Genomic DNA, 26361 nt, shown 5'->3' with positions numbered 1-26361 from the left:
AATATCATAAATTTGCTGCTTGTTGTCAATACGAAGTTTAAATTCAGCTTATAAAAGCCACTTCAAGAAGCGTTCACTGTACTGTCGAAGAGTAACTCCTCAAATAACTTTATACGTTATCAAATAGTAATATGCTCTTCGCTGCTACACTAAATAGTCACGTTTCAATACTTCAGAACATTAGTAACATGATCTCTTCTAATAGGAGTCTTTTTTTCTAGATATGCCACTATTAATTAAAAGTAATGTCTATGCAACATAACACACGATAACCCGATAATTTCATGACACCGAAAATACAAATGACTTACCAATACAGAATATAGTATGTACATGATTATTTAATACGCGTTACGATAACAGTATATTTAATATTGGCTGACATTTTAAACATAGTACGTTAACAAAAGAACTGTCTTGCAAGTTACTGTAGTTCTTTTTACAGACGGACTTTCTTGGACAGGCAGGAAATAAAAAGTGACGTTGTGGTTAAATGATTAAAGGACTAGCATGACAGGTAAAGTTCGCAACCGAATCCACAATGAGCTAGCACTGAAATACTCTCAAAAGAGCATAAATACGGTCCTGCTTAGGACCACAGCAAGCAGCGTCTCTTACCTGAATATCTGATCATGCGGAAATTAGTGAAGTGCAGCGCATCAAGCCTTAAAAAGGTGATATGTGAAATAGAAAGCGCACTGCACGCACTAAACTGAAGATTTCATTTCCTTGTTTACAGGTTTTGAGGTGTGGAATCACACCGCGCTGCGCGTCAAAGGTGAAAGTGAAAGAGACCTGCTTTGGCTCCTTTGGAATGCAGAAAAACACTCGATTTTTTTGTTTAACAGATATTAATGCTAGGGCTGCATTATGTTTTTTTTTAGTTTTCATTTGAGATAGTTATTAGGGATAGCAATGCATGCTCCACAAGCGCTCGAGAGATACACAAAAGCCAGCTTTGATTTGTCTTCTGATTATTATATCAGTTTTCCTTCACATATATAATGGATGAACCACTTTTAGGTAAACACACCTCTTGCTGCAGGGCGAAACATGCTTGAAAGGTAAGGAGCCTTGTGGCACCTGCTTTCTCTCTGGTTACTGTGGCTGGGTCTGTGTGCGGCACACCACTGTCAACATAATAAAACTCAGGGTACAATAGACATTTTCCCCTTGTGTCATAAATGTTTTTTTAAACAAAAATCGTTCACTTTCTTATAAAGGCAATGCTGTGACTTGAACGGTTCATCTGCCGCATTGAAGTGGCTAAATATTAGGGTCGACCTGTATTTAAAAAAGTATGGCAACTGTGATGCTGCATGCAGTGGGGGGAGGGGCTGTGATCGTAGTGGGCGGGGTCAAATCTGAGGCTAAAAAAACAAAACTACTGTGTGCATTCTTTGGGTCTTTCACCGCCAGGTAGCTACATATAAAGTAACGCTCAGGTTAAATAAAAAATACATTTAAACAAGTTGTTACTTAGTGGGAAATGCACTATAGTGCATTCTGAAACCCGACGTATTTTTACTGCTACGAGGTCACAGCCTGTGACAGAAAGCACTTTGAATATGTAAGTCATTCATTTAAACTTACATAACACAATATAAGATAAATTGCTACAAAATGCACAAAAGGGTTTAAGATAAAATAGGCCTTTCAAAATATAGATTTTAGTCATACCCAGACTGAACATAATGCAATTTATTTCACACTACTGTCCATTCAACACCTCCAGGGGTAGTATGCGTTATATAAATAGAATTATAAATAAAAACATGCACTTTATAACTCAGTAGTTAAATCTTTTGCACTACTACTAAAAAAAAAAAAAAAAAAAAAAAAAACTCTTTGTCATCACAATCACAAATTTGATCAATTAAAGCCAGTACTGGGAGCCTGTACTTGCGTCCTAAGGTAAGTATAACTCACGCCTTCGCCATGCATAGCTAATTATTCCAGATATTATATCATTGATGCGATCTTGCGTGGCATCTTTGATATTATCATTGCAACATTTGTAATTAAATTTTTGATAAGAAAATTATGCATGGCAAGGACGCGAGTTATAGTTACCCTAGGGCGTGAGTTATAGTTACTTGAGAGAACTGTAACTAACTGCTGAATCTATGTTTTTGTACAAGTAAATTCAGAACCTAACTATAACGTCCCTGTAACTTGTTTTTTTCCAGTGAATATATATATATATATATATATATATATATATATATATATGTATGTATAGATAAAACCATTTAATACTTACCTTCAAAATACTTATTTTTACTGTTAAAACCTTTACCATCCGTATGCCTTGATTACTCATGCCTTTACTATGAAATTAGATGTAAAGACATGAGTAGTAAAGGCATAGTCATTGCAAAATCCTGCGTGGTAAAGGTTATGCATGGTAACAGTACCTGCGTTGTAACGACGCATTGCAATGGAAACCCGTAGTAATGGTTTTGTTCAAAAGCTGCTTCCCAGCGGAAGCATTTAAACTATTGCAATTAACCTTCCTGGGATGGCTGACTTTTTACATGAAGTAGGGGAAGGGTTTTTCATATATCAAAAAAGTATGGTACTTCATGTCCTTTTGATCCCACCAACTGACCTCTGATTAGGGTCCAACGGAGTTGGACAGGACATTTATTTCACAAGGCATTTCTCTGGTGGACTGGATCCCTGAAAGTCTGGCAAGTCTGGACTTGTCGTTCAGGGAATCAGGAGGCTGGAAGGGTGGGGGGGCTGCTTCTGTTCCAGGGGTTCAGAATTAAATATGGAGTGCAGAATTTTCAAAAGCACTGCAGAGTTCCATGTATATTGAACAGTTTTCAGGCAACAATAAAAGTGCCAAAATAACTGGTGATTAATGTACCTGCTAGAGAGATCGGGTTTTGTTAATGGCAGTTTTGCCTCATCCAAGGTACTGTAGAGGGATTAATATGCCTGTTGCAAACAATGTGTAATATTCACATTGCAAGAACAGTAATTTATATGCATAGCTCCGTGGGCTACTGCTTTTGTTACAGAGTTATTTTGTTCCTGTGCAGTTCATAAATTCCAATCATAATCTAGCGCAGTGAGCTATAAACTGCCAAAGAGCTCCATGCACACTGCATGGTACAGGTTACAAAGTTATGTTTTTGTTCCCATTCTTTGAAAATCCTAATTTTGCTAAAAAAGGGTTTGTTTGGGTACAAGTAAATTGTTACAAGTAAAGTCAACCCTATCTGCTGTGATACTTTCTAAATCCTGAGTTTATGCTTCCCCAGACCAAGCACACTTAGAAAATGCCTACCTCATAGTCCCTTTTGTCAACATTTTCTATGCACTGATTTACACATGTAGATTGTCTCCGTGTGTGTGAGATGGAAACAGCTCCAACACCCTACGCTGGCAAGAGAATTGTAATAAAACAAATAAAATACATGTGAGAGAGTGGCTATGGAGAGATCACTAACACAATCAAACATATAATGAACAATGTGTTGTAAAATGCAGCGGTTTTGCCATTTTTTCCCAAGTTTTCTTGGGAGTGGGGGAGAACCCGCAAAGCCCCATTGTAGTGGTCAGGCTTGCTCGATATGCACCCTGTGGGGGCTGGTCTGACAAAAGTTGCCAGGGCTGCTTTGGGTTCCCAGTCCAGCCCTGGAGGCTGGCCTTCAAAGCCCAGGGTTGCTGCTGCTGCATAGGGAGGCTTCAAGAGAGTGAAAGAGTAGCAGGGAGAAGGTAGAGAGAAGGCAATAAAGGAGGAAGATTGGCACGTGAGAAGGAGTGAGGATGGATGGATGGAGAGGTACACTGAGTAGACAAAGGCAGGGGTACTGATGAGAATATTTTCACTTGGGCTGCTTTTGGTTTCCCAGTCTGGCCCTCGGGTCTATAAAGGAATACAGACCCTATTACAGCATGAGAGACCATCGTCTGCAGAGGGCGTACTATACATGCCAAATTAATCACCTCACCAGTTGACATTAGTTAATGCTGGAAATTAAATTCACAGCACAATATACTTCACAGACGGAAATTAGCAAAAACAAAGCTTTTGCTGGTGGAGTAATGCACACTTTCCACTTTATGGCGTCAAACATTCCAGATTCTTACATTTTTTCCTGTTTCTTCCACATCATGATTTTTGTGGGTTAAATCTCTGATCAGTATTTTTGAGCATCATATACATTTTGGCAGAAATGTTTTTATCACTATTCTATATGGGTCCAATTGTGTTTGAATTGGATGTAATGGATTGTGCACATAAACAATGGAGGTTTACATATGCAATACCCAGGGTAGTGTGAAACACACTCTCCCATACTATTTGCTGCTGATAACCTGTTGACGAATCCTGGTCTAATTTATGACTTTGATCAGAAGTCTTTTTGTTGCAAATGAAAAGCTAAGTTTGATTGTCTTATGTTGGGAACTGGTTTATTGTTCAATTTTGAATTCTGCATTTAAAGTAGAAGATAAGTAGAAGGAGCGAGAGGTTTGTGGAGGAGGAAATGGTCTGACTCATCCAATAAATGTTATTCTGTAACCCAGTAGATCTGGAGTGGCAGGATGATAGGGAGAAATTACCCCCCTCGTTGAACACTGAGGTCCTGGGTGCAAAGTACACACAGAAAATGTAGTACAGAAATCATGTTTAATACATCAGAAAATTAGAGTTTCATCAAATAGCATCCCGTGCTAGAATGTAGACCTCCTGAGGGACAGTCTGCAGAACTACAAATAAATAAATTGTTCCCTAAAAATTAAATCCAAAATGAAAGAATACGTAACAAAATATTGTTAGACCTGGCATCCTTGCCGTGGTCTCCCCTGTGCTTCCCAGGTTTTGATTGTGCTGCACTCTGTTTTTGGTATTCTGGACACTTTACCACTGCTGAACAGTGCTAAAGTGTAAGTGCTCCTGTGTAAATTGTATATGAAATTGGTGTTTCCCTGATTGGCATATTTGATTTACTATTAAGTCCCTAGTGAAGTGCACTAGAGGTACCCAGGGCCTGTAAATCAAATGCTACTAGAGGGCCTGCAGCACTGAGTGTGCCACCCACACTAGTAGCCCTATAAACCTGGCTCAGACCTGCCACTGTAGTGTCTGTGTGTGCAATTTTAAACTGCCACTTCAACCTGGCAAGTGTACCCACTTGCCAGGCCCACCCTTCACTTTTTATACATGTAAGGCACCCCTAATGTAGACCCTAGGTAGCCCCATGGGCAGTGTGCAGTGTATGTTAAAGGTGGGACATGTACTGATGTGTTTTACATGTCCTAACAGTGAAATACTGCTAAATTCGTTTTTCACTTTTGCAAGGCTTATCTCTCTCATAGGTTAACATGGGGGCTGCCTTTAAATATCCTTTAAACACATATTCCCTTTGGGAGCATATGAAAATGTGAAGTTTATGGTCTCTGAACTCACAGTGTAAAAATACATATGTTAGTAAAGTTTGTTTTTAAATTGTCCGTTTGAAAATGTCACTTTTACAAAGTGGGCATTTTTCTGCTTAAACCATTCTGTGACTCTGCCTGTTTGTGGATTCCCTGTCTGTGTCAGACTGGCAGTTGGGCTGTTTGTGAATCTCCCATAGACAGTGACACAAAGGGAGCTGGGATATAGCCTGCATATACTGGCATATATCTGAGCTAGAGTGGAGGGAGGAGTGGTCACTTACACCTGAATAGGCTGTGCCTGCCCTCACACGATGAAGCCTCCAACCCACTAGTGTGTGTCTGGGGCCTGGCTTGGGCAAGGCAGGGTCTTGTGAACAGAGACTTTCCTTTGATGTTCGCCTACTTCAAAGGCAGAAAGGGGTATAAGTAGTAGATCCAAAACCTCAGACTTTAAAATTACTTCTGGGATCAAGAAGGAACCTCTGCCAAGGAGAAGAGTTGACGAGAAGTGCTGCCCCTGCCTGTGACTGCGTTGTTGGGCTATACTGCACTTGCTGCTTCTGCTTGTGAAAGAGGACAAAGACTGGACTTTGTTGTGCATTCCTGCTTGAGAAGAATTTCCAACGGCTTGAACTGAGCTGGCCTTCTGTTTTGAAGTCTTAGGGCCATCAAAGACTTCCTCTGCCCGCACCTGGACTCTCTGCTGAGACTCCTCCCCTGCCAAGTTGGGTCCTATCCAGTCACTGGGCCCTGGAGAGGTGAAGTTGGCAGTACATGGACTCAAATCTACACAGAACACCATGTGGGGAAAATTTTAACGTAATTTTACGAATTATGGGCAGTGGAATGTGCGATGGGTGCTGCTGCACCCCCCGCACCGCCACATTGCCCCCGGCTCCATTAGGAGCCCACTTCAATGTTAAGGCCTTGTTCCCTGCTGGGCCGGCAGGCAGAAGCTCAGTGTCCGCCCGCCAGCCCAGCTGGGAAGCTCTAATAGGGCCGGCGAGATTCCGGCTGCACAGGTGGCTTGATGGTGGGATGGCATCGCCGGGCGACCTCCGCCGCCTGCCAATGTCATAATGAGGGCCTTATTCTTTTGAAAATTCATATCTTGACTTGCGCATGTTGGATTTTTGTCGTTTTGGTCTTGTTTGATTTAGATAATTACCTATATTTCAAAATTGTTGTGGTGTACTTTTTGTAGTGCTTTCACTGTATTACTGTGTGTTGGTACAAATACTTTACACATTGCTTCGAAGTTAAGCCTTCCTGCTCATGCCGAACTACCAAGGGGGTGTGTGGGGGTTTACCAGGTGTGTTTCTCCTTTGCCCTGACTAGAGTGAGGGCCCTTGCTTGGACCGGGGCTAACTTGACTGCCAACCAAATACCCCATTTCTAACACATAGGTTGAAGCCATGATGCCATTTTCATTTACAACCTCTGCCAGAGGTATGGTTTAGACGTGCTAAGGGGTGAAAGTATGGGGCACTGTGTATCACCTTTTATCCCACTGCAGTGCAGATGAGCTTAAGGCACGAAAGGTGTTGCTATTACCATCTGAATTCTATGTGCTTCTCATTCTTTGTATCTGTTTGAAGCAAATGTGTCTTTTCTGCTTGGTAACCCCATATTTTTCACTTCTTCCTGTATGGTATTTTTGCTGCTGCTAGGAGTCTGTGCTCTAGGACTATGCAATTCATTGCGACAGAATGCACTCCCTGTTCCAAAAATGACATGGGAAAATTAGTTTCAGGAATTGTTTTTTTTACTTTTTAGTAAGGCCATAGTATGTGGCACAGTAAATGCATCTACTGCACAGGCATTAAAAGCCATATATGAGCTGCACTGTATATTCACACCACCCACATAGATGACAAAAATATATGGCTGCCAGAAGCCACAGTGGGCTGAAGGTTAAAGACACTGATGTAACACCGAGAAACAAAAGCATTCTCCATATAAATTGATCTATCACACCTAAATTGTACCTCATACAAGCACAACGAAGGTTGCATAATATATAAAAATGTAGCACAGGCTATATTCAGAAATTTTGCCCAACCTATTTCACTTGTGTACTTTAAGCTTCATTTTTTTTTTATAGACCAGGCCTAGGTGTGATTAATTTTTAATGTTGAAATGCTTTGTGATAACCTGCATGGAAAGTAACTTTTGCAAAAAAATGTACTTCAGGCTGCCTGAGCCAGAACTGACTTGAAACCAGTTCTGCCCCTAATGACACCTCCAGAGCAGTAATACACGTCCGTGGCTAAGCGAGTCACCACTCCTGGTTTAAAAGACAATGGCCTGCCCCCAAGCCCAGTAAAGAACGGAAGGTTGTAAGAAGCTGGACTGTTATTTGTGCTGGGTGACTTCTCACCTCAAGGAATAATCAGAGCCGCTAGCTGAGTGAACCCTCAAAGGCATTATATTATACTAGTTCAACCCCCTAGCAGCTATGACACAGAGCAGAGAGGCTTACTACCAAATTAGTAATAAAATCAACATGCCAACAATAAGAACCCCAAACTGATTTTCAAAAGGAGAGTCAAATTTAGTAGACAAAATGACAGCAAAATGGCAACAAGGGGAACCAGAGACATATTTTTAAAAATGTCTAAGTAGAAAAAAGTAGAAAGCGTCAATAATAGTCAATAGCTGCAGTAGACCAAAATCTAGATGAAATTTGAGTCTGACCACGATGGAGCAAAATTTTGGATATACTAACCAGGTTTACCCTGGTCAAAGACATGTCTTTCTGATTTAGCTTTTTTTAAGTCACAATCCACCACAGCAGTATACTTCGAAAGTACCTCAGGACCTCATGGGAGGCACTTAGAAACTCACAAGGTGTCAGGCAGAGGCTAACAGAAGAGTCATTTTGCCACTGGTCAGCTGAGTGCTTTCTGAAACAGGCATCTTGCAGCTTGTTGTCTCCCTGTTGCCACACAAAAGGTCAGCCAAATGTCCCACTTCTTTGTCCTGGGTCCAATGGGGAGCAGGTTTAGTAATTCAGGGCTTCTCTATGGTCATATGCAGCAGGTCCAGACCTCTTCTGATCTTCTACAATTCCAAAAAGTGCTCTCAAGTGGGTGCCTGGAGCTGCCACATTTATGCTTGTCTTTAGCTGCTGAGTGGGAATTACTCTTGAGCACACCATAACCAATGTGGTAAAATTTCCCTGGGGTAACTTTACCCACTTTTTCAGCAGTTCCTGTTTGCCGTAATGCGGCCAAGCCAAAAATGCCACATGTCAGAACATTTTAAAGATGGCAAAAGCCTTTGGCCAAACTAAACAGGGACTGCGAGGGCTAGGTGTGTATGAAAGCGAGTGTAGAATGGTAATCCTACTGTACTCCCACATCCAACACTAAATTCCAGTTTGAGGCGGGCACTTCACCCGCAACAAACCTTGAAACAACAGGATCCTCCAGCAAACCAGACAGTACATACACAAAACTTGTATTGGCATTTTGTTCTCTACCTTTCTCTCCTTTTCAGGTGTGCTCCGAGTGTTTCAGGTGTGCTCTGAGTGTTTCAGGTGGCTCAACAGGCCCGTTGAGCACGATTTGACACTATCGTGTCAAAAAGATTTACCCACAGCCCCCACGCTGCATATTTTTCTAGTATTCAGAAGTGTTGTCTGCCCATTCAGGTGAGCCTATTGTTTGCTTCTTGGAGGCATTTTACATCTTTGTCACACCTATTCAAGGTTGAGCACAGCCTGAGAGCTGACAGAGGCTTATGCTAAGTAGCATTCTGAAAGTACAGGCAGGTAAAGGGTAGCTTTCTAAGAGTTACCTTCCTTAATATTTGTTGAAAATTCAACTTCACCATTGAGTTGGGAATTTAATAAATATTTAAAATAATTATTTTTCAAGCTGGTCCTTTTCCCTAGATACAGTATTCATATTCTAACCTGTCCTCTGGTTTGCTTCACAGGACGGCTAGGCCTGGCACAGTGAAAATAGATTTTAGGATATTTTCACTGTAGGAATATGGTAACATTAACTTTCAACATGTTCCACTTTCAAATACCATGCAATCAACCTAGTGGGCTACAAGGCTTACGCAGGGGTGACTTACTAATATTTAAAAGGGAGATGTCAATCTGTCAAGAAGGTTTTATTTGACCAGTGGCAGTGCATGTTTTACACTGTTACAGTCATGCTACTGTGGTAGGCCTGTGATCATGTTTGGACTTCCACTACATTGAATAACACAATAGGTGTACTAGTGATATTTAACTTCCAGGCAGTTCGATACATTTTGTGCCATAAACTAGGGACTTAAATATACCAATGTCAATTTGGCCATATTTAATGGGGGAACACTAGGAATTTACTACAGTTTAGCAGGGGTAAAGTACACAGAGTTCGCAAACCAGCAAAACTACAGGAGGCAGTAAAAGGTGAACAATTGGTGGGTAACGTAAAGGCCGACTTCCTACAGGGTGTTAGCTAATCCTGGTTAAGCGATGCACAGCTATCTGGACGGAAACAATGGGCAGAACAAAGGACAACATTAGCACTACCTCTTTTGACTTGAGATGCCATGCAGAGCTTTTTTATGGATTCTCAGGAGCACCGTAGGCAAGCTCAAGAAGTGAGAACCAATCTGTGCCCTGTCAGGTGGGAGGTAAATTTACCTATTTAGGGGCATGGCTGAGGGTTGAAGAGTGTCCTGCCTGGTATCAGAAAAACTATGCAATATATTAAAACAGGAGATGTTGAGTAATTTCACAGTCAGCAAAAAAAGAAGAGCTGCTAAAGGTGGGGGAGGGCGGAAATAGTTAGAAATAGCAGAGAAAATGTTTTTAATTATTCATTAAACACGGCACCTTAACCTTCCCACTTCTTCAGAGCACTCCTTAGCCTGGCAAGCCTCAACTAGAAAACGGCAGCCCTGCTAGAAGAAAAGGATTTACTCAAAAACTCCTTGCTCCTGTTAACAGCCATGGAGTGGTTGCCTCTTTCAGGGATACAAAAAACAGAATGAATCCTGGCTCCAAGAGGGTGGAGATCACCACAGAGCATTGTACCATGCACTAGAACTGGCTGGAGAGAGACTTAGTGCCTCATTACAAGCCTGGCGGTCTTCAGACTGTCAGGGTCGCAGTAGCGGTCGGACCGCCAGCACCGTCACTTTTCCTCCATAGGAGGGACTGGCAGTGTCAGCGGTCCTAATCCGCCAGGGCTGTGCTGCAAGCAGTGCCACCTTGGGGATTACGACCCCCTTCATTATCAGCGGTTACATGGAGGTAGCACCGCCATGTAACTGCTGGCAGAGACAGGGTGCTACAGGTGGGCCCCTCCACTGCCTAGGCGCTTGGTGGGAAACTCTTAATGGGGCCCATAGGAAGGTGGCTGCACTGGCGGCAACCTGATCGTCAGGACTTTGGCGGATGGGCTTTTCCATCCACCAAAGTCATAATGACCCCTTTAGTGCCTAGATGCCTGTCATGAGGATTTAGGGCTGCAGGACTTCAGTGAAGGAACTTTTCCATCAGTATGAGAAAAGCAGAACATAGTCACTCTTTCCAGTTCTGTGGGATGAACAAAAAGTGCTCAGACAAGCTCGTAAAGATCACATCTTGATCAGGCAAGGAAATGAAATATATCCTAGTCAAAGTTTTGCTGCTCTGAAATCAGGTTGAGTGACACCTTCCAGTACAGATTTCAAATATTGTGGAGAAACGCCTGGCTATAGTATCAACCTGCCCCCAAATGCAATTTAAAACTTCTATGCACTGGTGCATGTCATGTGCCAATTAGCCAGGGTATTATGGAAAAGATGTGATGTCTGTTGGGTGTAGCTAGTGTCACCTCATGCTACAGGGACACATCCTGTAACACTGAATACCAGCAAAAACAGCCATAAGAAGGTGAAACATCTAGTGAGATAATGGAGAAAATGTGAGCTCTCCCACAATCACATAAAGGAAAACTTGTTTGAATGTATGTCTATCATAACTAGCACATATCTCAACTCCTCACATCATACAACGGCCCAATAAAATCCATGTAAACACTACTGCAGGATTTTCCAGGATCCTCAATGTGACTACATATGATCTGCACACCAGTTTTCAGTCCCTTGTCCCTTTCAGCCATGATACCTTTCAACCCAATTTGTGGTCTTACCATCAATGCCAGACCACCAAAACGTCTCATTTACTTTCCTCTTCAATAAAGTTTATCCAGATGCCCTTTATGTGCTAGCTGAAAAATCCTTTTTCTCCACCTATTAGGAACAATTCTTTCATTTCTCATCACAACATCCTGAACATACAAAGTTAATTTTTTCCAAAATCTTTCTAAAAATCTGACATTAGGGAACGCCATACTTTCTCTCCTCCCTCTGTTCACCATCATGTCAATCACTTCCTTCAACACAGGGTCACCCTCCATTGCTTACACCATAATAGCACTCCTCGATGTCTGCCATTCTCACAACAGTATCTTATTGTTCTTTCACTATCACAGCTTCCTTATCAATTTCATTCCAATTTAAGGAGAAGGAGATAGAAATTCAGCCGGGGCATTCCTCTACCCTGAAAAATATTTCACCAACGAGATATATTCTTGCAATATAGAGGTCAGTCTTGCCAGCCTTGCTGATTCTTTGCCTGCACCCCTTGTGTTAAACCATTAACCAAAGGCTTGTGGTCAGCATAAAATATGAACTTCATACCCCACAAACATGTCCACAAATATTTAACACTCCAAACTGCAACCAATGCCTCACGTTCTATGACTAATTATGTTCTGTATCAGTCAAAGAATGGGATACAAAATCCATGATTTTCTCGACATTGTCATGTATTTGGGATAAAATATCACCAATACTAGAGGCAATGGTGTCCACAGTTAACACACATTTCAAACATGTGTCAAAGGGTACCAAAATTCCAGCACTGCAAATTTCTTTTTTTTAGTGTGGTCAAAACTGTCTTGCTGCTCATTTCACCAAATTAACATGCTTCCCTTCCTCAACATACGCCTCAATGTCTGTTTTATCAGTAAACCTTTCACCAAATTGTGAACAATATTTGATGAGACAATGAAGAACCGTAACTTGCCTTTATCCTGTGAAGCAGGAAACAACCTAACAGCTTTAAGACGGTAATCCTTTGGTCGCACTCTTTCACTTATATTAGTGTGACCCAGATACTTGATTTCTGGAACTAAAAATTTATATTTGTCATTTCTCAATGTAAAACCTGCTTCTGATAACAGTCGTGAAGCCTGTTTCAAGGCACAATTATGTTCCCCAACTATTCCTCCAAAAACAACAATGTAATCTTGAAAATATGACATTTTGTTATCCCCCAAACACTTCTGACATCATTCGCTAAAAAACACTTGCAGCCGATAAGATGCCAAAAGCCACTGTAGTGATTGCAATTGTTGTGTAGCCATTTTAGTTTTAGCTCCATGCATGTTGGTTTAGCGCACTAGGCCTGCAGCTGTGCACTTTACCCTAGATACTTTATTCAGCTTCATTAATTATTTTAACAATAGCCATATTTGTGGTCTTGTTTTATTTCTCTCTATCTAGCTGTTCTTTGCCTAGGCCAGCACTGCGTTAATAAACAAGACATTTGATCACTCTGTGCTTCTCTCAAGGCTGAAGTAAGATAGGTTACCAGTAAACGTGGTAATGCTTTGTCTCTGCTATTCACAGAAAGATACACATCCTTGCGTAGGGACATTTTCTCAGAACATCAGCTGTTTTATTATAAAAACACTTTCCTGTCCCTTACATGGGAAAGGGAGATTCCAGCCAGAAGACCACGACTGTATGCTGATTGCTGAATGCTTCACTACAGCTGCTTATACAGACTTCAGGCCTTTGCTCAGGTATGGGGGGTGATGTTTTCCCAGGGGAACCTGATGGGCAGAACTAGAGCTTAACATGCTGTGCTCTGATATAGCCTAGGAAGGAATTAGTCTATGGACTCTAGTGACAATATGGTAGCGCTATTTCTATGCTTTACTATTCTTGTCACAATTTTAATCCGGTCATGCTGTATTGTCCTGGTTATTGCAGTACATACTTTATTATCTAAGATGCAGTTGCTTCATTAAAACCTCATTGAAACATATACTGCCTCTGCTTGTCCTTGTATATGTGAGACTAATGTAACAGAGAAACGGATGAGGTCTGAGCGACCACAATTTCCCTGAGGAGTCAATTGTGTCATGCACTCGGCTCCCCAATCATCCCTGCTCTTGGGTGGATACGAGGCACTGCTAGTTAGCCAGAGAATAAAACCCGGATTGAGGCGAGAGGGTTAGACTTAGTGTCCCACACCACAGGCAATTCTGCCGCTCAAATCCAGAAGTCTCATTAGAATAATGAGAACCTACGCGATATGGCGCCGCCAATGTTTGGTCAGGCTCTAATTTTCGGGTCCTCCTGAGTATCTCTGTCTCACTACATACAGACACCTCAGTACAATAAAATTTCACAAATGGCAAGAATATGTAAATGTAACAGAAGATCAGCTCTATGAATGGGTCCAGAATGGCATGTTTAATGCTTCACTGTCACGTCCTGGCGGGTGGTTATTGTGGCCAATAGATATCAATGGGTGTCAAAGGTTTTATAAACTCAGCGGTTTAGAACTAGTAGGCCAAACCCTCGCTATGTATCATCTGAAATGCTGGTATAGTAACATACAATGTAGAGAAACTATGCCAGCAATGGTTAAAGAGTTCCTCACTAGATGCTGTTAGAGAACACCTCAGTCTCCTGTCTAATAACACTGATTGACAGGACTTCCCGTTAAGCCCCAGAGAACAACGCAGAAAGCGCTTCTTATACGCAGTATATAATGAAATCTGGAAGCTTTCCCAACAAGAAGCTGGTGCCCGGTTAAGGCAAATAGACCAGGAAAACTTACAGAATGCATTAGCTGTTGTAGGTAATGGAAATTCCCTGTACGACCGGATATACACCCTAAATAACAGAGTCTCTTCTGCAATAGACATAATACAAAGTGATATGTCCTCGTTACACCATGGACAAAGTCAACTAAGGTCCATTATGCAGCTGGGTTGGACACTACAAACATTGAAGACAGGTCGCGTTACCTGTCAACACGTTAGCGCAAGGGAGATATTTTCCACATTTAATTTAATGTGACAACAACTAATGGCTAAGAAAGAAGCAACTTATGTCATGTTAAACATCAGAAAGTTAGAAAAGTTGCCTTTTACTGTGGCTGAAATACTATCTGCTGAGTGGTTAATACAATCACCAGATATTGCTGAATTTTAGGATCCCTATAAGAGGCAATAGCACAACACAATTCCTACATTGGTGTGCCTTTTAATTTTATAGAATATGTGTTGTAGTAAAGTCCCTTCAACATGGCTTTAAGTTAGACTAACATACTTTAATTGCCATCTATTTCCTATTTATTTCAAGGTATTTTATTCTTTTTGCTGATAAACTACTCAGAGATTTTGGTGGTTCATCCATTTATTATTCCATTTATCCTGGATCGATGATCATATACTGGGTTTGTGGGGAACATTTATACATAGGTTTAATACGTGAATGTCCTACATATTTCACATAGTAATCATACCAAATTATCAAATGCACCCATGAGATTGAATGACTCAGTCTCAAAAGTAAGGGTAGATGAATTCTGAGCAATGTTGTGGGTCATAAATGGGATTATTAATTTGGGTGGACGTGCACCTACACACTCAGACAAATCTACTCTAGTTGTTCCAAAACACAATTCTAAGAAAGCCTGTGCTCAGACCCTGGTTACTAGGGCAGAAGCAGCAGGCAAGCCCCAGAAAAGTGTGGTAAGTTCAGCAGCACCAACAATTTAAAAATACAGAAAACACCACTATATAATTTCCAATTTAGAAAAACAAAGGTCAATCTAATGAGGAAAGAGACACCAAGATCATTTAAATCACTTAAGGGGAAACTAAGATACTATTTTTCATTTTTTTACAATTCTTTTGGGCACACAAGTGTCAATAAAAAAATTAAAACGCAGGTCAAGAGTGACTATTTGCAGTTGACTAGGACCTTGACATTATTTCAGGCTGACTACAAAAAAAGCCAAGGATGGATACACCAAATGGATCATCATGTCAAAGTTGTATCCTCTAAATTTGTCTTTTCTTAAGGAAGTTAAAATCTTCCAACAGTGAAAAGTTCAAGGATGTAGCCCCCGAGAGTCCCTTGAAGTCTGATACATCATCTTAGAGTAACCATTGAAGCTATTTATTTTTGTGCCAAAAGCTCATCAGCGGACAAATGTGGATATCATATCCACAAAGGTCTACTTTTTCTGGTAAAGTAGATTTGCTGACTCACAGGTCCAAAGTTCTACTTTTGAAGTTAGCCACTGTTTTTGAAAGTTGAAATCCGCTAGCAGGGCCAGGCTTAAAGCTGTAGCCAGGTGGGGCTGAATACATTTGCTACAAGGTCCCACTAAGCCAGTTTTCAGTGCAGCAAAATGATTTGAGTGAAACAAACTGGATTTTCTTGCTCGTCTTGGGTGCAACCTCCTTGGCCACACTTTAGCACTTTGGCCTAGTGCTCGGTGGTGAAAAAAGTCTCATTTTTTCAAAGTTCTGAGTAATTTACTCATGGTCATCCCTACAGCCTAGAAGTCCTCAGGACAGGTTTCTGGCACTAGGTCTTTCTTCAGCTGGGTCTCCTGCAGGGTCCAACTCTCAGTGGTCAGTTGGGTGGTCTTCCGAATAGGCATCTGTGACAGGGGTAGCGCACTGATGACACTAAGCCCGTGGTAAAATAGTGCACATGCGGTCTTTATTTAAGGGTACAGTTAATTCTTTGATTATATTTTCCGTTGTTCTGCAGTTATTCATCTAGTGTTCATCTCTCGTCTTCTTCTTTCCAGGTGGGCTCCCAGGAGGCACAGGTGGGAAGAAAACAGACAGAAAACGCTAAGTGGACTGGTGAGTGTTTTGCTTTCTTGTTCTTTTTCTTTCTATTCTGTTTCCTCTTTTCTATTTTCTTTATGTCTCTTTCTCTGCTTTGTAGTTTTTTCACCCTTTTTTCTATCTTTCTCTGGGTCTGTTCTCTCTTTTCTCATCTGAGCCTTCCTTTTCTTTTCCTTCTTCCTTTTCCTTCCTGTAGAATAAGACTATGAGATGGCCTTAGGTATCTTCCTTCCGTTTTGTTTCTGGGGTGTCTCGTTTTCACTATGCCAATTTTGACTGTCTGGAGCTATCTATCTCCTGGGGTTCTGTCAACTGAAATGCCGCCCACAGTGCAAAAAGAAGGAAAAACTGGTAGGAGGGGGGGAAAAAAAATAACCAAACAACAAAGAAACTCAAATTACCTAAACGGTAGCCGTTCCTCGGTTCAATTCACCTTCAGTTTTCTACCCCTCCCCTACCCCTCCACCTCACTACAACTAATGGGACCTGCCCCACATACCTGCCAAGGCCACGCTCACCCCAGAGCGTGGCCGGAGTTCGGGTGCTCTGCCTCCTGGCCCTCCGCTGCGTCTTGAGGTGCCGCTGGTGGTCCTGGTGCTGCCGCTGCATGTTGAGGTGCTGCCGGTGTCTCCCTCACTCTCCTCCACCTGGACGCTGCTGACTGCTTCCCCGATCTCCACTGTTGAAACGCCACTGAGGTTGTTCCTGCTCTCCTCTCCCGTAACACCACCGAGTTTTTCTCTGCTCTCCTCTCCTTGAACGCCGCTGAGATCTTTACTTCTCTCCTTCCCTGCGGTGACGGCGCGAAGGGCTTTTCTCTGCCTGCGGTCACCCGGAAGTCATTCCTGATTGGTTGCAGACCGGAGGATATCCTGGTCGGGAATCTCGTCAGTACTGGTGCCCCAGGGGCATGGCGGGTCCGACCAAAGTAGTGTCGACCCATCACAGCATCCTTCTGCGTTTTGGTGTCCCTGAAGCATGAAAACAGGAGGCAAACCACTTGACCATTGGAGAGCAGTTTGAGTCTCTAGGAGTCTGCAGGGTATAGGACTTTTCTTCTAGTAGGACCTTATTGTTCAGATTGAGTCTTTTCAAGTCCAAAAATGTTTTGAAGCGCTCTGGTGGTGAGTGTGCCAGATTTGTCCAGAGCACTAGCCAGTGACTGGAGAAATTCTACCATCCCTTCTTAAATATTTTGCTTACAGGTCTCACCTCTTTTTGCAGCACTTCCTCTTTGACTTAATGTAAAATTATATTGGCCCATTTGTTTTAAGATGGTGAATTAAGATGCAATCAGGCAGATCTTTCTTCAGCTTGCAAGTCACTGCCCTATTTAGATGAACTCTCATGCCACCTGACAGATGTAGAACTGGTTTTCCCTCTTACTGTAACTGGAGCCAGGCTGTCAGAGAGGGTCCTGGGAATAAATAGTAGAAGCTCTTGGCATCGCCTGAAGTCAAAAGAGGTGCTCTTTTTCTGTAAACTTGTATGGTCTACCCACAGATAACTAACCTCTTCAAAATAGTAAGCATTTAACACCTGTTAGCTCTTCCTGGGCTCAGAGACTGCCCATTGTGGTCAAAAGCAGGGTCATTAGGTTTTCCAGTTAAGAATGCGTATTCGGGTCTTGATGTGTGATGAATGACAGAACTGGTTTTAGGACAGTTCTGGGTCAGGCCACCTTTTGTGAATTTGTATAAGCTTACTTTTCTGCCTTTGTTATCAAAACTCCAGTTTCACGATTAAATCATATTATAAAAGACAAGCAGGAACAACTTTGGAGATTTTTTTTTGCATTTTCCTAAGCAGAGATGGGGTTTTACAATTTTAATTCCCATCTAAACCTACTAAGGGAAAGTGTACTAGGCTTACACAAAGCAATACCTTTTGCTTCATTAGTAGGGCCTACTCTTCCCAGTATCTAGTGTTCCCTATGATTATATACTGTAATCCTGTCCTTTGGATTTCCAATATGAAAAATGGGGTTTAATCCTGTCAAGGCTGAGTGGGGAAGCGATCAATCAAATATCAAAACAGCAAAGTGGACCCCACTGGCTATTGATTTATCTATTTAAAACACTACAGTACATTAATCCTGTCTGTTAATCAATATATTTCTTATTTTACTTGTATCATTGACATGGTTTCTTTTCACACCATTACCTCACTGCACATATTTAAAGGTGGAATAATCACATAAAATTACACAGTCTACTATGCATGCACAAGGAAATAGTTTTGCCTTTTGCTTCATTATTAGGCCCACTAATCCCAATATCTAGTGTGTCCTATATTTGTATAATAGTATCCTGCCCTCTGGATTTCCAAGGTACACTTTAGGGATGATTTATAAACATATAAAAATAGTTGTAGTTTTTTTTTACATAGCAAAAACACTTTACCTACCATGTTTTACTGTAGTTCATTTAAACTGCAGCCCAGCCAGAGCACAGCAGTGCTCCTAGTAAACACATTTTTTATCATTCAAATTGATGGTGTAAATACACACTGCAGCCCACTTATAACATTTCATTTTCCATGCCATAGATACAGTTTAGGCACCATTTACATTCGAATTAAAGGGAAATTAAACTCTACACATGTTTTAGAGAAGCAGCCCCGGCACTTGGAAACTGTTTAGCAGTGCTAAAGTGCACCGATTCATAAAGCCAGCAAAAATGTAGTAAGACTTTGCGTGGCCATGCAAAAAAGGTAAATTTGACGCAGTATAAAGTGCAGTATTTCACCCTTAATCTTTTGCTCACTCTTGCAGGTCACCTTTAGACTGGTATTCATAGCCCATGACTTTCAGTGTTTACCAGTACCCACTTAACACTCACATTTCTTCATTCAAAAACATTTGAATATTTGGTTTGTCTCCAAAAGTTTGGACTAACTCTAAACATCTTCAATCATTTTCTTGTAAGGTGCCAGAAATTGTGAAATGCCAAAATCTAAAAGATAACTATACAGAAAACCATAAAGGTTTTCTCTACTATACAGAAAACTATACAGAAAACCATAAAGAAAAAAACACTGGAAAATGTCATAAATTAAGTGGAAACGTCTGGTCCGCTATGAAAATGTAATCAGTGCAGTGCAATAATAGAATGACTTTTGAACCACATTAGTGATAATGTAAATGTGTTGGATTCCGTAGGTGGAAATACTGGTTCAAAATGTGCCTGCACAGCTACGAAACTGGCAATAGAAGGTGAAATCTATGTAATATAACCCATAGATTATCTCTGTGAGATTTTATAGGAAAATTGAATTTAAAATATTGAAAAGTCATGTGTTTTTAAGAAGGGCACAAACACAGGCTAGAAGTATTGGAATATATCTAAAAGTAAGAATTTTTGAAAGTCAAACACCAAGGAACTAAGGGTGTGCAAAGCTTTGACTTTCTATGTGGCCTTAAAGGGAGTCTTGTAATTCTGGCATGCGGGTACCAGGCAAAGTTCCTGGTAATTCTTAAAACTATACAAGGCAGATGTGGCATTTCCTACTTCATTTAATGAATGTCAATTTTGTTCTTCCTCCATGTCCAATGTGAGGATATCAATGACATGAAGCTCGACATGGTTGAGGCAAGATGCCCATCCCCCTCCCTACAGAGCACCAATAGGTGACAGGGACAGCGGCAGAGGCAGTTTGGGGTTAGAAGTACAGTGACAGTGTCCAAAGGTTTGCCACGTGTAGAGATGTCATGTTGCAGGCTGTCACCGGCAGGGCAGCTGGAGAGTGCGCCACAGAGCTGGAAAGCATATTGATCAGGCTGTTCATATTTAGGCGGATGGCAGTAAATGATGACTTGGGAAATTGTAAGCAGATAATTTAACGAATACTGCTGTTGGTCTGCCGGTTTCGTCATATTTTCTAAAAGCTACAAATAGCTAGCCACTTACACAGCATAGCAAGCTTTGAAATTTAACAATTTCATATGCCCCTAAACAAAGGACAAAAGAGCTTGGTATTTTCCTCTCCTCTGTGCCACAGCACGGTTGGTATAATTTCATATCATTAAAACTTTGCAAAACTGTGCATACCTGGCAATCATATTACCACAAAAAGTATTTTTGAAAAATCGTTAGCAGCAATCTGAATGAAACATGTCTAAGAATGTATCACGTAATTAGCTTAAATACGGTAATTTACACGGGGTTTCCCTGCAAATAATCCGTTTTTCAACAATGACATTTCACATTTAAAAAAAAATAAAAATCACATACAAAGTTTGTGGTATCTCTAACATAGCTACCCCCAAGTGTGCAGAGTTGCGTTCTGCAAATTCTCTGAATCCTAACTATCAACCTAATTAAAATGCAGTTTTCCTTAAGTGTTGCAGGTTGATCTACTCTGAGGCTACAGAACATAGAGATCAATGGTTTCAACTCAACATCAGTTTCACACGATGACCTCGCTCCAATGACATATGTTGGTAGGAGCAGACAAAATCCCCTAAGTAATGGAAAAGCTTCTTATAACCTATAGAAGACACCAAAGTGCCTGAGCAAACGAAGCGCCTTGATTAGAACCTGAATGAAGACAGGGGGTCGCATTATGGAAGCACGAAGGTCATTCGCTGAGCGAAATGGGTGGGAGAACCAATTAGTCTTTCGTACGAGTTAGTACTTCCAGGACAATGTTTGTTTCATGTCAGGTTGCAATTTAGCACCACAGAGTATAGCGAAAAGGGGAAATATACATTAGACTTTAACCATCGTTAACACTTGCTGATTCACAGATGCCACCCGCTGAGTACAAAAGGGCAAGAAATAGATTATGTTAATGTGCGGATGAAGCAGTGATTTTGTTTTCTATGAAGTGCACACGCAAAGGGAGTTCTTGCTGTGTGCGGCTCTAACTTCTTACCTGTGAGATACTTTCTCTGCAGAGGGATTCCTCTGACGAAGAGTCTTTGCAGCTTTAGTTCTAAGTCAGACCACAGTTACACGAAAACATTTAAGCTTGCTTGCACTTTATCGGCCGGCACAGTCTGCTTGTTATCATGTGTAAATATCAGCAAGGCATCTGAGCTGCCAGAGGGCCGTGGTGTGCCATAGCAACAGCTGCAACCAAGGCCTAAAAAAAGAACAGCTCAAAGAGTAATGCAAACACTTGGTTGGAGAGGAGGGCTAATCAGAGGGAAAACAAGCATTTGCAATGCAATGGGTCTGCGTTTGCTTGAGCTAGAGCAATGAGCACTGTAAACTCCTAACCGGACATTTCTTGCTACATACATTGAAAATGAAAATAAAACAGTTTCACATAACTAACTGGTCTTTTCTTGCCATATAAACTGAAAAGTAAAGGTTTCACATAAACGAGCTGATGGCCACCATCAGTGCAAAGCAGACACATAAAGGGAAATAAAAGTTCACTCGTAGTGATACCTATCGGCAAAAGTGCAATTATCTACGTAACCGCAAAAGTGCAACTAACTATGTAACAGGGTCGATGTCATGCAAAGCGCTCGACTTCTACCCAGCGAGATGACACTGCGAAAAAAGAGAACAAGCATTTGCAATGCAAAGGGTCTCGCATTTGCTCGAGTTAGAGCTATTAGTGTTGTAAATTCCTAACTGGACTTTTCTTGCCATATAGATTGAAAATAAAAAGTAAAACAGTAGACATAAGCAAGCCAGTTCCAAGCGCCAATGCCGCCATGAGCATTAGCGGGAAGGAGAGACACAAAAGAAAAAATAAGTTTGCTCACAGTCAAACGTATGGCCATCATGCAATTATCCATGTAACAGGGTCAATGGCCAAGACGGTAACAAAACTGCTCCAAGGAAGGACAAACATAAAGCATTTACCAATTATAAAGTATTTTTTAAGGTAATCCTATGAACGAGTGATGATGATGGGTGTGTGGTGGGCATGGTTGGAAGCCCACAGATAGATTACAACAGGCCAGAATGCTTGCACGCTTGAACTAAAAAACCAGCAGAGAAGGCACAGACAGAGAGGGCACCAGGTGACAATGCAGCAAGAGGGTAGTGGACTGAGTTCAAGCTGGACCGGAGACCTGTCGTAGAGGGAGATAGCACAAGGACCTGAAAGAAAATGTTTACTCACAGACCATTCATAAAAAATGTTATATCAGATATTCTATACTGTGCGGGTAAGCAGTTTCCTTCTTATTAAAGCAAAACAGAATCTAATTTATCAAAATCAATTGAAACCCTTTACAGTAATGTTTAGAAAATGTCTCTGGAAATACAGCATTTCAATCACGCCCTTTAAAACCATCAATGCACAAAGCCCCTTTAACCAAGAATATCAAAGTTTAGATTTGATGGGGCTCGTCATTTCTCATCACAAGCCCAGATATCATTTGGGCAGTAACTTAAAAGCAACATGTACAGATCGATAAAATCAGAGGCACTTTTAGCTAGTACAATATTTTAAAACAAATTACCCTACGTGTTCTCAGTGTATAGCACCATGCATGTCTCATCAACGCGACTGGCCAAAGAACACCGATTTAATACCAGTTCCTTTAACCAACTAGACATATTTAAATGATTCTGTATTTACTCATATTCTAGTGAGTGATGAGGGTAACATGCAGCACTTTACAAATTCCAAAGAACCACCGCCCCTACCCTTTTTTATGAAGGTTAAAAGAGTACATGATTATCCAGTCTTACTAACTACTGGACTAAAGCACCAGATTAGCACTGGCTAATCCCAGTAGAAAGCTCACCGCTAAATGGTGGTTTTAAGAACTTCTGCAGCCTTACCACTTGGTTGAAATCTCATCCCACCTCTCATACAATATGATTTATTTAGTGTTTACCTCCACAAGGGCCATCTCTGAAGAAGTGCTAGAGATAACTATATTAGCCACGGATTAAAGATCCTTTTAAACAACGATGTGAACCTTTGACCCATGCACAATTGCTATTAACTTCACTTTGAGAGCAGCTCTTAAAAACGTAAGTCACATTGAAGCGTTGGGACTATTCTGATTCTACATAGCAACACCAGTGTTTGGAAGGGGCCGGTAAAAGATTTAACAACTCACAAGCAGAATAAAGTTAACCGCTATTTAAGAAGCTCACAACAACAAATACCTTTAATGTATCTATGGTGGAAGCAGCATACATGATTTGGGTGGCTTTACTTTAAAAGTAGCATTTCCCATATGGTTAGTGTTGGACCTGGCTTTTTGACAGGGTCATCCCCAAACCTTTTGCCTCCTTCCTGATATTTTTTTTGACCTGTTGTTGTTGGCTTTTGACCTCTGGGCACTTTACCACTGCTAACCAGTGCTAAAGTGCATATGCTCTCTGTGTAAATGGTACTATTGATTGGTTTATCCATGATTGGCTATTTAATTTACTTATAAGTCCGTAGTAGAGTGCACTATAGGTGCCTAGGGCCTGTAGATTAAATGCTGCTAGTGGGCCTGCAGCACTGGTTGTGCCACCCACTTCAGTAGCCCCTTAACCCTGTCTCAGGCCTGCCATTGCAAGGCCTGTGTGTGCAGTTTCACTGCCACTTCGACTTGGCATTTAAAAGTACTTGCCAAGCCTAGAACTCCCCTTTTTCTACATATAAGTCATCCCTAATGTGTGCCCTAGGTAACCCCTAGAGCAGGGTGCTGTGTAGGTAAAAGGCAGGACATGTACCTGTGTAGTTATATGTCCTGGTAGTGTAAAACTCCTAAATTCGTTTTTACACGACTGTGAGGCCTGCTCCCTTCATAGGCTAACATTGGGGCTGCCCTCATACACTGTTGAAGTGGCAGCTGCTGATCTGAAAGGAGCAGGAAGGTCATATTTAGTATGGCCAGAATGGTAATATAAAGTCCTGCTGACTGGTGAAGTCGGATTTAATATTACTATTCTAGAAATGACACTTTTAGAAAGTGAGCATTTCTTTGCACTAAAATCTTGTTGTGCCCTTCAATCCACGTCTGGCTAGGTTTAGTTGACAGCTCCTTGTGCATTCACTCAGACACACCCCAAACACAGGGTACTCAGCCTCACTTGCATACATCTGCATTTTGAATGGGTCTTCCTGGGCTGGGAGGGTGGAGGGCCTGCCCTCACACAAAGGACTGCCACACCCCCTACTGGGACTCTGGCAGACAGGATTGAACTGAAAGGGGGCTTGGTGCATTTCTTAGACACTCTTTGAAGTCACCCCCACTTCAAAGGCACAACTTAGTATAAAACAGGGCCTCTGCCCTACCTCATCAGACACTTGCTGGAGAAGAAACCAGAACCAGAAACTACATCCTGCCAAGAAGAACTGCCTGGCTGCTCAAAGGACTCACCTGTCTGCTTTTCTACAAAGGACTGCTGCCTTGCTGTTGGCCTGCTGCCTTGCTGAACTCTTGTCTGGCTGTAAAAGTGCTCTCCAAGGGCTTGGATAGAGCTTGCCTCCTGTTCCCTGAAGTCTCAGGACCAAAAAGACTTCTCTCTTCCTCTTGGACGCTCCGTGCGCCGAAATTTTCGACGCACAGCTTGTTCCGCGGCAAGAAAAACGGCGCACACCGACGCTGATCGACGCGACGCCTTCGGGACGACTGAAACTTTGACACACGGCCTCACAAGGACAACACCGCCCGACTTCCCGGGAGAAATCGACGCAACGCCTGCCGTGAGATCGAAACTTTGACGCACGGCCTCGCAAGGACAACGCCGCCCGACTTCCCAGGAGAAATCGACGCGACGCCTGCCGTGAGATCAAAACTTCGACGCGCAGCCCCGAAGAACGACGCGCAGCCGGAAAACAAGCAGGAAAATCCACGCACAGACCCGGGACATCTGGTACTCCCCGCGAACCACAGAAAGAGACTGTCCGCGCGCCGGAAAACGACGCACAACTCCCCGCGTGGAAAATAACGATGCAAGTCCGTGTGTGCTGAGGAGAAATCGACGCACACACCAGTTTTCCACGTACCTCTTCTCCTGTGGCCCTCTGAGGAGATTTTCCACCAGAAACCAGGTACTTTGTGTTTGAAAGAGACTTTGTTTACTTTCTAAAGACTTAAGACATTTCATATCACTTTTCAGTGATATCTTTACAAATTCATATTGCAACTTTGATCGTTTTGACCTGAAGATACCCAGATAAATATTATATATTTTTCTAAACACTGTGTGGTGTATTTTTGTGGTGTTATGCTATGGTGCTGTATGATTTATTGCACAAATGCTTTACACATTGCCTTCTAAGTTAAGCCTGACTGCTCGTGCCAAGCTACCGGAGGGTGAGCACAGGCTGATTTTGGATTGTGTGCGACTTACCCTGACTAGAGTGAGGGTTCTTGCTTGGACAGAGGGCAACCTTACTGCCAACCAAAAACCCCATTTCTAACATTGGTGATCAGCGGTGAGGATAGGACTTGTGTTTGTGCAGTGACATACAGTAGCTAAGTATTTCACTACCTACCCACAGTTGAAGGTCAACTTGATTTTTCATCTTTTTTTGGCTTTTGATTCTCTGATGTCCTCCTGGATATACTATTGATATTTTGGACTTTGGATTTTGTTTTTTGCTGGTAAGATCTTATCAGAATGGGATTGCTTACCTACTCATTCTTTGTTCGTACTGACCACCTCACTAAGGCTGACCTAAGGAAGCTTTGCAGAAAATGGGGCCTTCCTGTAGCAAGGAGATCTACTAAGGCGGAGATGCTACATAACTACATAGTCTGGGGGGAGGAAATATGGGCAGAGAGAGAGGCAGCAAGAAACCAAATGACTAAGTACCCCTCAGATGAGGAGGAGGACTACGCACATGAGGAGGAAGACTGCTCACATGAGGAGGAAGACTGCTCACATGAGGAGGAAGACTGCTCACATGAGGAAAGAGACCCAGAGATAGATGAATGGCTCCGAGGTCAAAGGCGACAGGAGCAACAATTAGAGGAGTATCTTGCAAGGGTTGAGGCAAAAAGACTCTTAGCCCTGGAAGAAGAAAAGATTGCAGCTCAAGAGCTGAGCTGTAAAGAGCTGAAACTGGAGGCCGGAAGGGCTGAGTCCAGTTCAGATGGTGGCA

The 26361-nt window shown here is 41.9% G+C and overlaps 1 protein-coding gene across 2 annotated transcripts in view; it reads right to left on the bottom strand.

Annotated features, from left to right (window-relative positions):
- Positions 1–21324, bottom strand: part of PIK3C2G (phosphatidylinositol-4-phosphate 3-kinase catalytic subunit type 2 gamma) — a 2001768-nt gene extending 1980444 nt beyond the window's left edge. Inside the window, exon 1 of one of the 2 annotated variants that reach the window (XM_069228485.1) lies at positions 21217–21324. The gene's annotated coding sequence lies outside the window, so the exon portion shown is untranslated. Of the gene's footprint in view, positions 1–618; positions 679–21216 lie in introns of those variants that run through there. The other variant, XM_069228486.1, reaches the window with a different exon arrangement.
- Positions 21325–26361: the final 5037 nt, after the last annotated feature.

This window comes from Pleurodeles waltl, chromosome 4_1 (assembly GCF_031143425.1).
Source record: "Pleurodeles waltl isolate 20211129_DDA chromosome 4_1, aPleWal1.hap1.20221129, whole genome shotgun sequence".
NCBI classification, from domain to species: Eukaryota; Metazoa; Chordata; class Amphibia; order Caudata; family Salamandridae; genus Pleurodeles; species Pleurodeles waltl.
The sequence above is the reverse complement of the archived record's forward strand: the minus strand, read 5'-3'. Positions and strand labels throughout refer to the sequence as shown.